This window comes from Colletes latitarsis, chromosome 14 (genome assembly GCF_051014445.1).
Source record: "Colletes latitarsis isolate SP2378_abdomen chromosome 14, iyColLati1, whole genome shotgun sequence".
NCBI lineage: Eukaryota > Metazoa > Arthropoda > Insecta > Hymenoptera > Colletidae > Colletes > Colletes latitarsis.
In genome coordinates, this window is record NC_135147.1 from 10,714,440 (window position 1) to 10,728,119 (window position 13,680).

The following is a 13,680-nucleotide window of genomic DNA, read 5'->3' on the forward strand; positions in this document are numbered from 1 at the left end:
TCTGGGTTAGGACTGGGTTATGCCCGCATCTGGCTCTTGATTTTGTCTTTTCCGCATACTTGTTGGCCAGATCCTGGGTTTTTTCGGGTTTGAATCACGTAGTAATGTGGTACCACACTGAAACAGACAATTAAACCTGGTTTCGATCCACATTTTAGAGGATAACACCGGTTAGGTCTGGGTTAGGACTGGGTTATGCCCGCATCTCGCTCATGATTCTGCCTTCATCGCATACTTGTTCGCCAGAACCTGGGTTTTTTCGGGTTTGAATCACGTAGTAATGTGGTACCACACTGAAACAGTCAATTAAACCTGGTCTCGATCAATATTTTAGAGGATAACACCGGTTAGGTCTGGGTTAGGACTGGGTTATGCCCGCATCTGGCTCTTGATTTTGTCTTTTCCGCATACTTGTTGGCCAGATCCTGGGTTTTTTTCGGGTTTGAATCACGTAGTAATGTGGTACCACACTGAAACAGACAATTAAACCTGGTTTCGATCCACATTTTAGAGGATAACACCGGTTAGGTCTGGGTTAGGACTGGGTTATGCCCGCATCTCGCTCATGATTCTGCCTTCATCGCATACTTGTTCGCCAGAACCTGGGTTTTTTCGTGTTTGAATCACATAGTAATGTGGTACCACACTGAAACAGACAATTAAACGAGGTTTCGATCAATATTTTAGAGGATAACACCGGTTAGGTCTGGGTTATGCCCGCATCTGTCTCTTGATTTTGACTCTTCCGCATACTTGTTGGCCAGATCCTTGGTTTTCCCTGGTTTGAATCACGTAGTAATGTGATACCGCACTGAAACAGTCAATTAAACATGGTTTCTATCAATATTTTAGAGGATAACACCGGTTAGGTCTGGGATAGGTATGGGTTACGTCCGCATCTGGCTCTTGATTTTGACTTTTCCGCATACTTGTTGGCCAGATCCTTGGTTTTCCCTGGTTTGAGTCACGTAGTAATGTGGTACCACACTGAAACAGACAATTAAACCTGGTTTTGATCAATATTATAGAGGATAACACCGGTTAGGTCTGGGTTAGGACTGGGTTATGCCCGCATCTGGCTCATGATTTTGCCTTCTTCGCATACTTGTTGGCCAGATCCTGGGTTTTCCCTGGTTTGAATCACGTAGTAATGTGATACCGCACTGAAACAGTTAATTAAACCTGGTTTCGATCAATATTTTAGAGGATAACACCGGTTAGGTCTGGGTTAGGACTGGGTTATGCATTCACATCGCTCATGATTCTGCCTTCATCGCTTTCTTGTTCGCCAGAACCTGGGTTTTTTCGGGTTTGAATCACGTAGTAATGTGGTACCACATTGAAACAGTCGATTAAAACTGGTATCGATCAATATTTTAGATGATAAAACCGGTTTGGTCTGGATTATGCCCGCATTTGGGACATGATTTTCCCTTTTTCGCATATTTGTTGGACAGATCCTGGGTTTTTTCGGGTTTGAATCATGTAGTAGTGTAATACCACACTGAAGCAGTCAATTATGCCTGGTTTCGATCAATATTTTAGAGGATAACACCGGTTAGGTCTGGGTTAGGTCTGGGTTATGCCCGCATCTGGCTCATGATTTTGCCTTTTCCGCATACTTGTTGGCCGGATCCTGGGGTTTTTCGGGTTTGAATCACGTAGTAATGTGGTACCTAGACTGAAACAGTCAATTAAACCTGGTTTCGATCCACATATTAGAGGATAACACCGGTTAGGTCTGGGTTAGGACTGGGTTATGCCCGCATTTCGCTCATGATTCTGCCTGCATCGCATTCTCGTTCGCCAGAACCTGGGTTTTTTCGGGTCTGTAGCACGTAGTAATGTGGTACCACACAGTAACAGTCAATTAAACCTGGATTCGATCCACATTTTATAGGATATCACCGGTTAGCTCTGGGATAGGTTTGGGTTATGTCCGCATCTGGCTCATGATTTTGCTTTCTTCGCATACTTGTTGGCCAGTTCCTGGGTTTTTTCGTGTTTGAATCACGTAGTAATGTGGCACCACACTGAAACAGACAATTAAACCTGGTTTCGATCCACATTTTAGAGGATAACACCGGTTAGGTCTGGGTTATGCCCGCATCTGGCTCTTGATTTTGACTTTTCCGCATACTTGTTGGCCAGATCCTTGATTTTCCCTGGTTTGAATCACGTAGTAATGTGATACCGCACTGAAACAGTCAATTAAACATGGTTTCTATCAATATTTTAGAGGATAACACCGGTTAGGTCTGGGATAGGTATGGGTTACGTCCGCATCTGGCTCTTGATTTTGACTTTTCCGCATACTTGTTGGCCAGATCCTTGGTTTTCCCTGGTTTGAGTCACGTAGTAATGTGGTACCACACTGAAACAGACAATTAAACCTGGTTTCGATCAATATTTTAGAGGATAACACCGGTTAGGTCTGGGTTAGGTCTGGGTTATGTCCGCATCTGGCTCATGATTTTGCTTTCTTCGCATACTTGTTGGCCAGATCCTGGGTTTTTCGTGTTTGAATCACGTAGTAATGTGGTACCACACTGAAACAGTCTATTAAACCTGGTTTCGATCAATATTTTAGAGGATAACACCGGTTAGGTCTGGGTTAGGACTGGGTTATGCCCGCATCTGGCTCTTGATTTTGACTTTTACGCATACTTGTTGGCCAGATCCTGGGTTTTTTCGGGTTTGTATCACGTAGTAATGTGGTACCACACTGAAACAGACAATTAAACCTGGTTTCGATCCACATTTTAGAGGATAACACCGGTTAGGTCTGGGTTATGCCCGCATCAGGCTCTTGATTTTGACTTTTCCGTATACTTGTTGGCCAGATCCTTGGTTTTCCCTGGTTTGAATCACGTAGTAATGTGATACCGCACTGAAACAGTCAATTAAACATGGTTTCTATCAATATTTTAGAGGATAACACCGGTTAGGTCTGGGATAGGTATGTGTTACGTCCGCATCTGGCTCATGATTTTGCCATCTTCGCATACTTGTTGGCCAGCTCCTGTTGGTTTTTGGGGTTTGAATCACGTAGTAATGTGGTAACACACAGTAGCAGTCAATAAAACCTGGATTCGATCAATATTTTAGAGGATAACACCGGTTAGGTCTGGGTTAGGACTGGGTTATGCCCGCATCTGGCTCATGATTTTGCCTTCTTCGCATACTTGTTGGCCAGATCCTGCGTTTTCCCTGGTTTGAATCACGTAGTAATGTGATACCGCACTGAAACAGTCAATTAAACCTGGTTTCGATCAATATTTTAGAGGATAACACCGGTTAGGTCTGGGTTAGGACTGGGTTATGCCCGCATCTGGCTCATGATTTTGCCTTCTTCGCATACTTGTTGGCCAGATCCTGGGTTTTTTCGGGTTTGAATCACGTAGTAATGTGGTACCACACTGAAACAGACAATTTAACCTGGTTTTGATCAATATTATAGAGGATAACACTGGTTAGGTCTGGGTTAGGTCTGGGTTATGCCCGCATCTCGCTCATGATTCTGCCTTCATCGCATTCTTGTTCGCCAGAACCTGGGTTTTTTCGGGTTTGTATCACGTAGTAATGTGGTACCACACTGAAACAGACAGTTAAACGAGGTTTCGATCAATATTTTAGAGGATAACACCGGTTAGGTCTGGGTTAGGACTGGGTTATGCCCGCATCTGGCTCATGATTTTGCCTTCTTCGCATACTTGTTGGCCAGATCCTGGGTTTTTTCGGGTTTGTATCACGTAGTAATGTGGTACCACAATGAAACAGTCAATTAAACCTGGTTTCGATCAATATTTTAGAGGATAACACCGGTTAGGTCTGGGTTAGGACTGGGTTATGCATTCACATCGCTCATGATTCTGCCTTCATCGCTTTCTTGTTCGCCAGAACCTGGGTTCTTTCGGGTTTGAATCACGTAGTAATGTGGTACCACATTGAGACAGTCAATTAAACCTGGTATCGATCAATATTTTAGATGATAAAACCGGTTAGGTCTGGATTATGCCCGCATTTGGGACATGATTTTCCCTTTTTCGCATATTTGTTGGACAGATCCTGGGTTTTTTCGGGTTTGAATCATGTAGTAGTGTAATACCACACTGAAGCAGTCAATGAATCCTGGTTTCGATCCACATTTTAGAGGATAACACCGGTTAGGTCGGGGTTCGGTCCGGGTTATGCCCGCATCTGGCACATGATTTTGCCTTCTTCGCATGCTTGTTGGCCAGATCCTGTGTTTTTTTCTGGTTTGAATCACGTAGTAATGTGGTACCACACTGGAACAGACAATTAAACGAGGTTTCGATCAATATTTTAGAGGATAACACCGGTTAGGTCTGGGTTAGGACTGGGTTATGCCCGCATCTGGCTCTTGATTTTGACTTTTCCGCATACTTGTTGGCCAGATCCTTGGTTTTCCCTGGTTTGAATCACGTAGTAATGTGATACCGCACTGAAACAGTCAATTAAACCTGGTTTCGATCCACATTTTATAGGATAACACCGGTTAGGTCTGGGTTAGGTCTGGGTTATGCCCGCATCGCGCTCATAATTCTGCCTTCATCGCATTCTTGTTCGGCAGAACCTGGGTTTTTTCGGGTTTGAATCACGTAGTAATGTGGTGCCACACAGTAACAGTCAATTAAACCTGGATTCGATCCACATATTATAGGATAACACCGGTTAGGTCTGGGATAGGTATGGGTTATGTCCGCATCTGGCTCATGATTTTGCTTTCTTCGCATACTTGTTGGCCAGATCCTGGGTTTTTTCGTGTTTGAATCACGTAGTAATGTGGTACCACACTGAAACAGTCAATTAAACCTGGTCTCGATCAATATTTTAGAGGATAACACCGGTTAGGTCTGGGTTAGGACTGGGTTATGCCCGCATCTGGCTCTTGATTTTGTCTTTTCCGCATACTTGTTGGCTAGATCCTGGGTTTTTTCGGGTTTGAATCACGTAGTAATGTGGTACCACACTGAAACAGACAATTAAACCTGGTTTCGATCCACATTTTAGAGGATAACACCGGTTAGGTCTGGGTTAGGACTGGGTTATGCCCGCATCTCGCTCATGATTCTGCCTTCATCGCATACTTGTTCGCCAGAACCTGGGTTTTTTCGGGTTTGAATCACGTAGTAATGTGGTACCACACTGAAACAGTCAATTAAACCTGGTCTCGATCAATATTTTAGAGGATAACACCGGTTAGGTCTGGGTTAGGACTGGGTTATGCCCGCATCTGGCTCTTGATTTTGTCTTTTCCGCATACTTGTTGGCCAGATCCTGGGTTTTTTTCGGGTTTGAATCACGTAGTAATGTGGTACCACACTGAAACAGACAATTAAACCTGGTTTCGATCCACATTTTAGAGGATAACACCGGTTAGGTCTGGGTTAGGACTGGGTTATGCCCGCATCTCGCTCATGATTCTGCCTTCATCGCATACTTGTTCGCCAGAACCTGGGTTTTTTCGTGTTTGAATAACGTAGTAATGTGGTACCACACTGAAACAGTCAATTAAACCTGGTCTCGATCAATATTTTAGAGGATAACACCGGTTAGGTCTGGGTTAGGACTGGGTTATGCCCGCATCTGGCTCTTGATTCTGTCTTTTCCGCATACTTGTTCGCCAGAACCTGGGTTTTTTCGGGTTTGAATCACGTAGTAATGTGGTATCACACTGAAACAGTCAATTAAACCTGGTTTCGATCCACATTTTAGAGGATAACACCGGTTAGATCTGGGTTAGGTCTGGGTTATGCCCGCATCTCGCTCATAATTCTGCCTTCATCGCATTCTTGTTCGGCAGAACGTGGGTTTTTTCGGGTTTGAATCACATAGTAATGTGGTGCCACACAGTAACAGTCAATTAAACCTGGATTCGATCCACATATTATAGGATAACACATGTTAGGTCTGGGATAGGTATGGGTTATGTCCGCATCTGGCCCATGATTTTGCTTTCTTCGCATACTTGTTGGCCAGATCCCGGGTTTTTTCGTGTTTGAATCACGTAGTAATGTGGTACCACACTGAAACAGTCAATTAAACCTGGTTTCGATCAATATTTTAGAGGATAACACCGGTTAGGTCTGGGTTAGGACTGGGTTATGCTCGCATCTCGCTCATGATTCTGCCTTCATCGCATACTTGTTCGCCAGAACCTGGGTTTTTTCGGGTTTGAATCACGTAGTAATGTGGTACCACACTGAAACAGTCAATTAAACCTGGTCTCGATCAATATTTTAGAGGATAACACCGGTTAGGTCTGGGTTAGGACTGGGTTATGCCCGCATCTGGCTCTTGATTTTGTCTTTTCCGCATTCTTGTTGGCCAGATCCTGGGTTTTTTCGGGTTTGAATCACGTAGTAATGTGGTACCACACTGAAACAGACAATTAAACCTGGTTTCGATCCACATTTTAGAGGATAACACCGGTTAGGTCTGGGTTAGGCCTGGGTTATGCCCGCATCTCGCTCATGATTCTGCCTTCATCGCATACTTGTTCACCAGAACCTGGGTTTTTTCGTGTTTGAATAACGTAGTAATGTGGTACCACACTGAAACAGTCAATTAAACCTGGTCTCGATCAATATTTTAGAGGATAACACCGGTTAGGTCTGGGTTAGGACTGGGTTATGCCCGCATCTGGCTCTTGATTTTGTCTTTTCCGCATACTTGTTCGCCAGAACCTGGGATTTTTCGGGTTTGAATCACGTAGTAATGTGGTATCACACTGAAACAGTCAATTAAACCTGGTTTCGATCCACATTTTAGAGGATAACACCGGTTAGATCTGGGTTAGGTCTGGGTTATGCCCGCATCTCGCTCATAATTCTGCCTTCATCGCATTCTTGTTCGGCAGAACGTGGGTTTTTTCGGGTTTGAATCACGTAGTAATGTGGTGCCACACAGTAACAGTCAATTAAACCTGGATTCGATCCACATATTATAGGATAACACCGGTTAGGTCTGGGATAGGTATGGGTTATGTCCGCATCTGGCTCATGATTTTGCTTTCTTCCCATACTTGTTGGCCAGATACCGGGTTTTTTCGTGTTTGAATCACGTAGTAATGTGGTACCACACTGAAACAGTCAATTAAACCTGGTTTCGATCAATATTTTAGAGGATAACACCGGTTAGGTCTGGGTTAGGACTGGGTTATGCCCGCATCTGGCTCTTGATTTTGTCTTTTCCGCATACTTGTTGACCAGATCCTGGGTTTTTTCGGGTTTGAATCACGTAGTAATGTGGTACCACACTGAAACAGACAATTAAACCCGGTTTCGATCCACATTTTAGAGGATAACACCGGTTAGGTCTGGGTTAGGACTGGGTTATGCCCGCATCTCGCTCATGATTCTGCCTTCATCGCATTCTTGTACGCCAGAACCTGGGTTTTTTCGGGTTTGAATCACGTAGTAATGTGGTACCACACAGTAACAGTCAATGAAACCTGGATTCGATCCACATTTTGGAGGATAACATCGGTTAGGTCTGGGTTAGATCTGGGTTATGCCCGCATCTCGCTCATGATTCTGCCTTCATCGCATTCTTGTTCGCCAGAACCTGGGATTTTTCGGGTTTGAATCACGTAGTAATGTGGTACCACACAGTAACAGTCAATTAAACCTGGATTCGATCCACATTTTAGAGGATAACACCGGTTAGGTCTGGGTTAGATCTGGGTTATGCCCGCATCTCGCTGATGATTTTGCTTTCTTCGCATACTTGTTGGCCAGATCCTGGGTTTTTTCGTGTTTGAATCACGTAGTAATGTGGTACCACACTGAAACAGTCTATCAAACCTGGTTTCGATCCACATTTTAGAGGATAACACCGGTTAGGTCTGGGTTATGCCCGCATCTGGCTCTTGATTTTGCCTTTTCCGCATACTTGTTGGCCAGATCCTTGGTTTTCCCTGGTTTGAATCACGTAGTAATGTGATACCGCACTGAAACAGTCAATTAAACATGGTTTCTATCAATATTTTAGAGGATAACACCGGTTAGGTCTGGGATACGTATGGGTTACGTCCGCATCTGGCTCTTGATTTTGACTTTTCCGCATACATGTTGGCCAGATCCTTGGTTTTCCCTGGTTTGAATCACGTAGTAATGTGATACCGCACTGAAACAGTCAATTAAACCTGGCTTCGATCCACATTTTATAGGATAACACCGGTTAGGTCTGGGTTAGGTCTGGGTTATGCTCGCATCTCGCTCATAATTCTGCCTTCATCGCATTCTTGTTCGGCAGAACCTGGGTTTTTTCGGGTTTGAATCACGTAGTAATGTGGTGCCACACAGTAACAGTCAATTAAACCTGGATTCGATCCACATATTATAGGGTAACACCGGTTAGGTCTGGGATAGGTATGGGTTATGTCCGCATCTGGCTCATGATTTTGCTTTCTTCGCATACTTGTTGGCCAGATCCCGGGTTTTTTCGTGTTTGAATCACGTAGTAATGTGGTACCACACTGAAACAGTCAATTAAACCTGGTCTCGATCAATATTTTAGAGGATAACACCGGTTAGGTCTGGGTTAGGACTGGGTTATGCCCGCATCTGGCTCTTGATTTTGTCTTTTCCGCATACTTGTTGGCCAGATCCTGGGTTTTTTCGGGTTTGAATCACGTAGTAATGTGGTACCACACTGAAACAGACAATTAAACCTGGTTTCGATCCACATTTTAGAGGATAATACCGGTTAGGTCTGGGTTAGGACTGGGTTATGCCCGCATCTCGCTCATGATTCTGCCTTCATCGCATTCTTGTTCGCCAGAACCTGGGTTTTATCGGGTTTGAATCACGTAGTAATGTGGTATCACACTGAAACAGTCAATTAAACCTGGTTTCGATCCACATTTTAGAGGATAACACCGGTTAGGTCTGGGTTAGGACTGGGTTATGCCCGCATCTGGCTCATGATTTTGCCTTCTTCGCATACTTGTTGGCCAGATCCTGGGTTTTTGGGGTTTGAATCACGTAGTAATGTGGTACCACACAGTAACAGTCAATTAAACCTGGATTCGATCCACATTTTAGAGGATAACACCGGTTTAGGTCTGGGTTAGATCTGGGTTATGCCCGCATCTCGCTCATGATTCTGCCTTCATCGCATTCTTGTTCGCCATAACCTGGGCTTTTTCGGGATTGAATCACGTAGTAATGTGGTACCACACTGAAACAGTCAATTAAACCTGGTTTCGATCTACATTTTAGAGGATAACACCGGTTAGATCTGGGTTAGGTCTGGCTTATGCCCGCATCCCGCTCATGATTCTGCCTTCATCGCATTCTTGTTCGCCAGAACCTGGGTTTTTTCGGGTTTGAATTACGTAGTAATGTGGTACCACACAGTAACAGTCAATTAAACCTGGATTCGGTCCACATTTTATAGGATAACACCGGTTAGGTCTGGGATAGGTATGGGTTATGTCCGCATCTGGCTCATGATTTTGCTTTCTTCGCATACTTGTTGGCCAGATCCTGGGTTTTTTCGTGTTTGAATCACGTAGTAATGTGGTACCACACTGAAACAGTCTATTAAACCTGGTTTCGATCAATATTTTAGAGGATAACACCGGTTAGGTCTGGGTTAGGACTGGGTTATGCCCGCATCTGGCTCTTGATTTTGACTTTTCCGCATACTTGTTGGCCAGATCCTGGGTTTTTTCGGGTTTGTATCACGTAGTAATGTGGTACCACACTGAAACAGACAATTAAACCTGGTTTCGATCCACATTTTAGAGGATAACACCGGTTAGGTCTGCGTTATGCCCGCCTCAGGCTCTTGATTTTGACTTTTCCGCATACTTGTTGGCCAGATCCTTGGTTTTCCCTGGTTTGAATCACGTAGTAATGTGATACCGCAGTGAAACAGTCTATTAAACATGGTTTCTATCAATATTTTAGAGGATAACACCGGTTAGGTCTGGGATAGGTATGGGTTACGTCCGCATCTGGCTCTTGATTTTGACTTTTCCGCATACTTGTTGGCCAGATCCTTGGTTTTCCCTGGTTTGAATCATGTAGTAATGTGATACCGCACTGAAACAGTAAATTAAACCTGGTTTCGATCAATTATTTAGAGGATAACACCGGTTAGGTCTGGGTTAGGACTGGGTTATGCCCGCATCTGGCTCATGATTTTGCCTTCTTCGTATACTTGTTGGCCAGATCCTTGGTTTTCCCTGGTTTGAATCATGTAGTAATGTGATACCGCACTGAAACAGTAAATTAAACCTGGTTTCGATCCACATTTGATAGGATAACACTGGTTAGGTCTGGGTTAGGTCAGGGTTATGCCCGCATCTCGCTCATAATTCTGCCTTCATCGCATTCTTGTTCGGCAGAACCTGGGTTTCTTCGGGTTTGAATCACGTAGTAATGTGGTGCCACACAGTAACAGTCAATTAAACCTGGATTCGATCCACATATTATAGGATAACACCGGTTAGGTCTGGATTAGGACTGGGTTATGCCCGCATCTGGCTCATGATTTTGCCATCTTCGCATACTTGTTGGCCAGATCCTGTTGGTTTTTGGGGTTTGAATCGCGTAGTAATGTGGTAACACACAGTAACAGTCAATAAAACCTGGATTCGATCCACATTTTATAGGATAACACCGGTTAGGTCTGGGTTATGCCCGCATCTGGCTCTTGATTTTGACTTTTCCGCATACTTGTTGGCCAGATCCTGGGTTTTTTCGGGTTTGTATCACGTAGTAAGGTGGTACCACACTGAAACAGTCAATTAAACCTGGTTTCGATCAATATTTTAGAGGATAACACCGTTTAGGTCTGGGTTAGGACTGGGTTATGCCCGCATCTGGCTCTTGATTTTGTCTTTTCCGCATACTTGTTGGCCAGATCCTGTTGGTTTTTGGGGTTTGAATCACGTAGTAATGTGGTAACCCACAGTAGCAGTCAATAAAACCTGGATTCGATCCACATTTTATAGGATAACACCGGTTAGGTCTGGGATAGGTATGGGTTATGTCCGCATCTGGCTCATGATTTTGCTTTCTTCGCAAACTTGTTGGCCAGATCCTGGGTTTTTTCGTGTTTGAATCACGTAGTAATGTGGTACCACACTGAAACAGTCAATTAAACCTGGTTCCGATCCACATTTTAGGGGATAACACCGGTTAGGTCTGGGTTAGATCTGGGTTATGCCCGCATCTCGCTCATGATTCTGCCTTCATCGCATTCTTTTTCGCCAGATCCTTGGTTTTCCCTGGTTTGAATCACGTTGTAATGTGATACCGCACTGAAACAGTCAATTAAACCTGGTTTCGATCAATATTTTAGAGGATAACAACGGTTAGGTCTGGGTTAGGACTGGGTTATGCCCGCATCTGGCTCATGATTTTGCCTTCTTCGCATGCTTGTTGGCCAGATCCTGGGTTTTTTCGGGTTTGAATCACGTAGTACTGTGGTACCACACTGAAACGGACAATTAAACCTGGTTACGATCCACATTTTAGAGGATGACACCGGTCAGGTCTGGGTTAGGTCTGGGTTATGCCCGCATCTGGCACATGATTTTGCCTTCTTCGCATGCTTGTTGGCCAGATCCTGGGTTTTTTTCTGGTTTGAATCACGTAGTAATGTGGTACCACACTGAAACGGACAATTAAACCTGGTTACGATCCACATTTGATAGGATAACACTGGTTAGGTCTGGGTTAGGTCAGGGTTATGCCCGCATCTGGCTCATGATTTTGCCTTCTTCGCATACTTGTTGGCCAGATCCTGGGTTTTTTCGTGTTTGAATCACGTAGTAATGTGGTACCACACTGAAACAGACAATTAAACCTGGTTTCGGTCAATATTATAGAGGATAACACCGGTTAGGTCTGGGTTAGGTCTGGGTTATGCCCGCATCTCGCTCATGATTCTGCCTTCATCGCATTCTTGTTCGCCAGAACCTGGGTTTTTTCGGGTTTGAATCACGTAGCAATGTGGTACCACACTGAAACAGACAATTAAACGAGGTTTCGATCAATATTTTAGAGGATAACACCGGTTAGGTCTGGGTTATGCCCGCATCTGGCTCTTGATTTTGACTCTTCCGCATACTTGTTGGCCAGATCCTTGGTTTTCCCTGGTTTGAATCACGTAGTAATGTGATACCGCACTGAAACAGTTAATTAAACCTGGTTTCGATCAATATTTTAGAGGATAACACCGGTTAGGTCTGGGTTAGGACTGGGTTATGCATTCACATCGCTCATGATTCTGCCTTCATCGCTTTCTTGTTCGCCAGAACCTGGGTTTTTTCAGGTTTGAATCACGTAGTAATGTGGTACCACATTGAAACAGTCGATTAAAACTGGTATCGATCAATATTTTAGATGATAAAACCGGTTTGGTCTGGATTATGCCCGCATTTGGGACATGATTTTCCCTTTTTCGCATATTTGTTGGACAGATCCTGGGTTTTTTCGGGTTTGAATCATGTAGTAGTGTAATACCACACTGAAGCAGTCAATTATGCCTGGTTTCGATCAATATTTTAGAGGATAATACCGGTTAGGTCTGGGTTAGGTCTGGGTTATGCCCGCATCTGGCTCATGATTTTGCCTTTTCCGCATACTTGTTGGCCAGATCCTGGGGTTTTTCGGGTTTGAATCACGTAGTAATGTGGTACCTAGACTGAAACAGTCAATTAAACCTGGTTTCGATCCACATATTAGAGGATAACACCGGTTAGGTCTGGGTTAGGTCTGGGTTATGCCCGCATTTCGCTCATGATTCTGCCTGCATCGCATTCTCGTTCGCCAGAACCTGGGTTTTTTCGGGTTTGTAGCACGTAGTAATGTGGTACCACACAGTAACAGTCAATTAAACCTGGATTCGATCCACATTTTATAGGATAACACCGGTTAGCTCTGGGATAGGTTTGGGTTATGTCCGCATCTGGCTCATGATTTTGCTTTCTTCGCATACTTGTTGGCCAGTTCCTGGGTTTTTTCGTGTTTGAATCACGTAGTAATGTGGCACCACACTGAAACAGACAATTAAACCTGGTTTCGATCCACATTTTAGAGGATAACACCGGTTAGGTCTGGGTTATGCCCGCATCTGGCTCTTGATTTTGACTTTTCCGCATACTTGTTGGCCAGAACCTTGGTTTTCCCTGGTTTGAATCACGTAGTAATGTGTTACCGCACTGAAACAGTCAATTAAACATGGTTTCTATCAATATTTTAGAGGATAACACCGGTTAGGTCTGGGATAGGTATGGGTTACGTCCGCATCTGGCTCTTGATTTTGACTTTTCCGAATACTTGTTGGCCAGATCCTTGGTTTTCCCTGGTTTGAGTCACGTAGTAATGTGGTACCACACTGAAACAGACAATTAAACCTGGTTTCGATCAATATTTTAGAGGATAACACCGGTTAGGTCTGGGTTAGGTCTGGGTTATGCCCGCATTTCGCTCATGATTCTGTGTTCATCGCATTCTCGTTCGCCAGAACCTGGGTTTTTTCTAGTTTGAATCACGTAGTAATGTGGTGCCACACAGTAACAGTCAATTAAACCTGGATTCGATCCACATATTATAGGATAACACCGGTTAGGTCTGGGATAAGTATGGGTTATGTCCGCATCTGGCTCATGATTTTGCTTTCTTCGCATACTTGTTG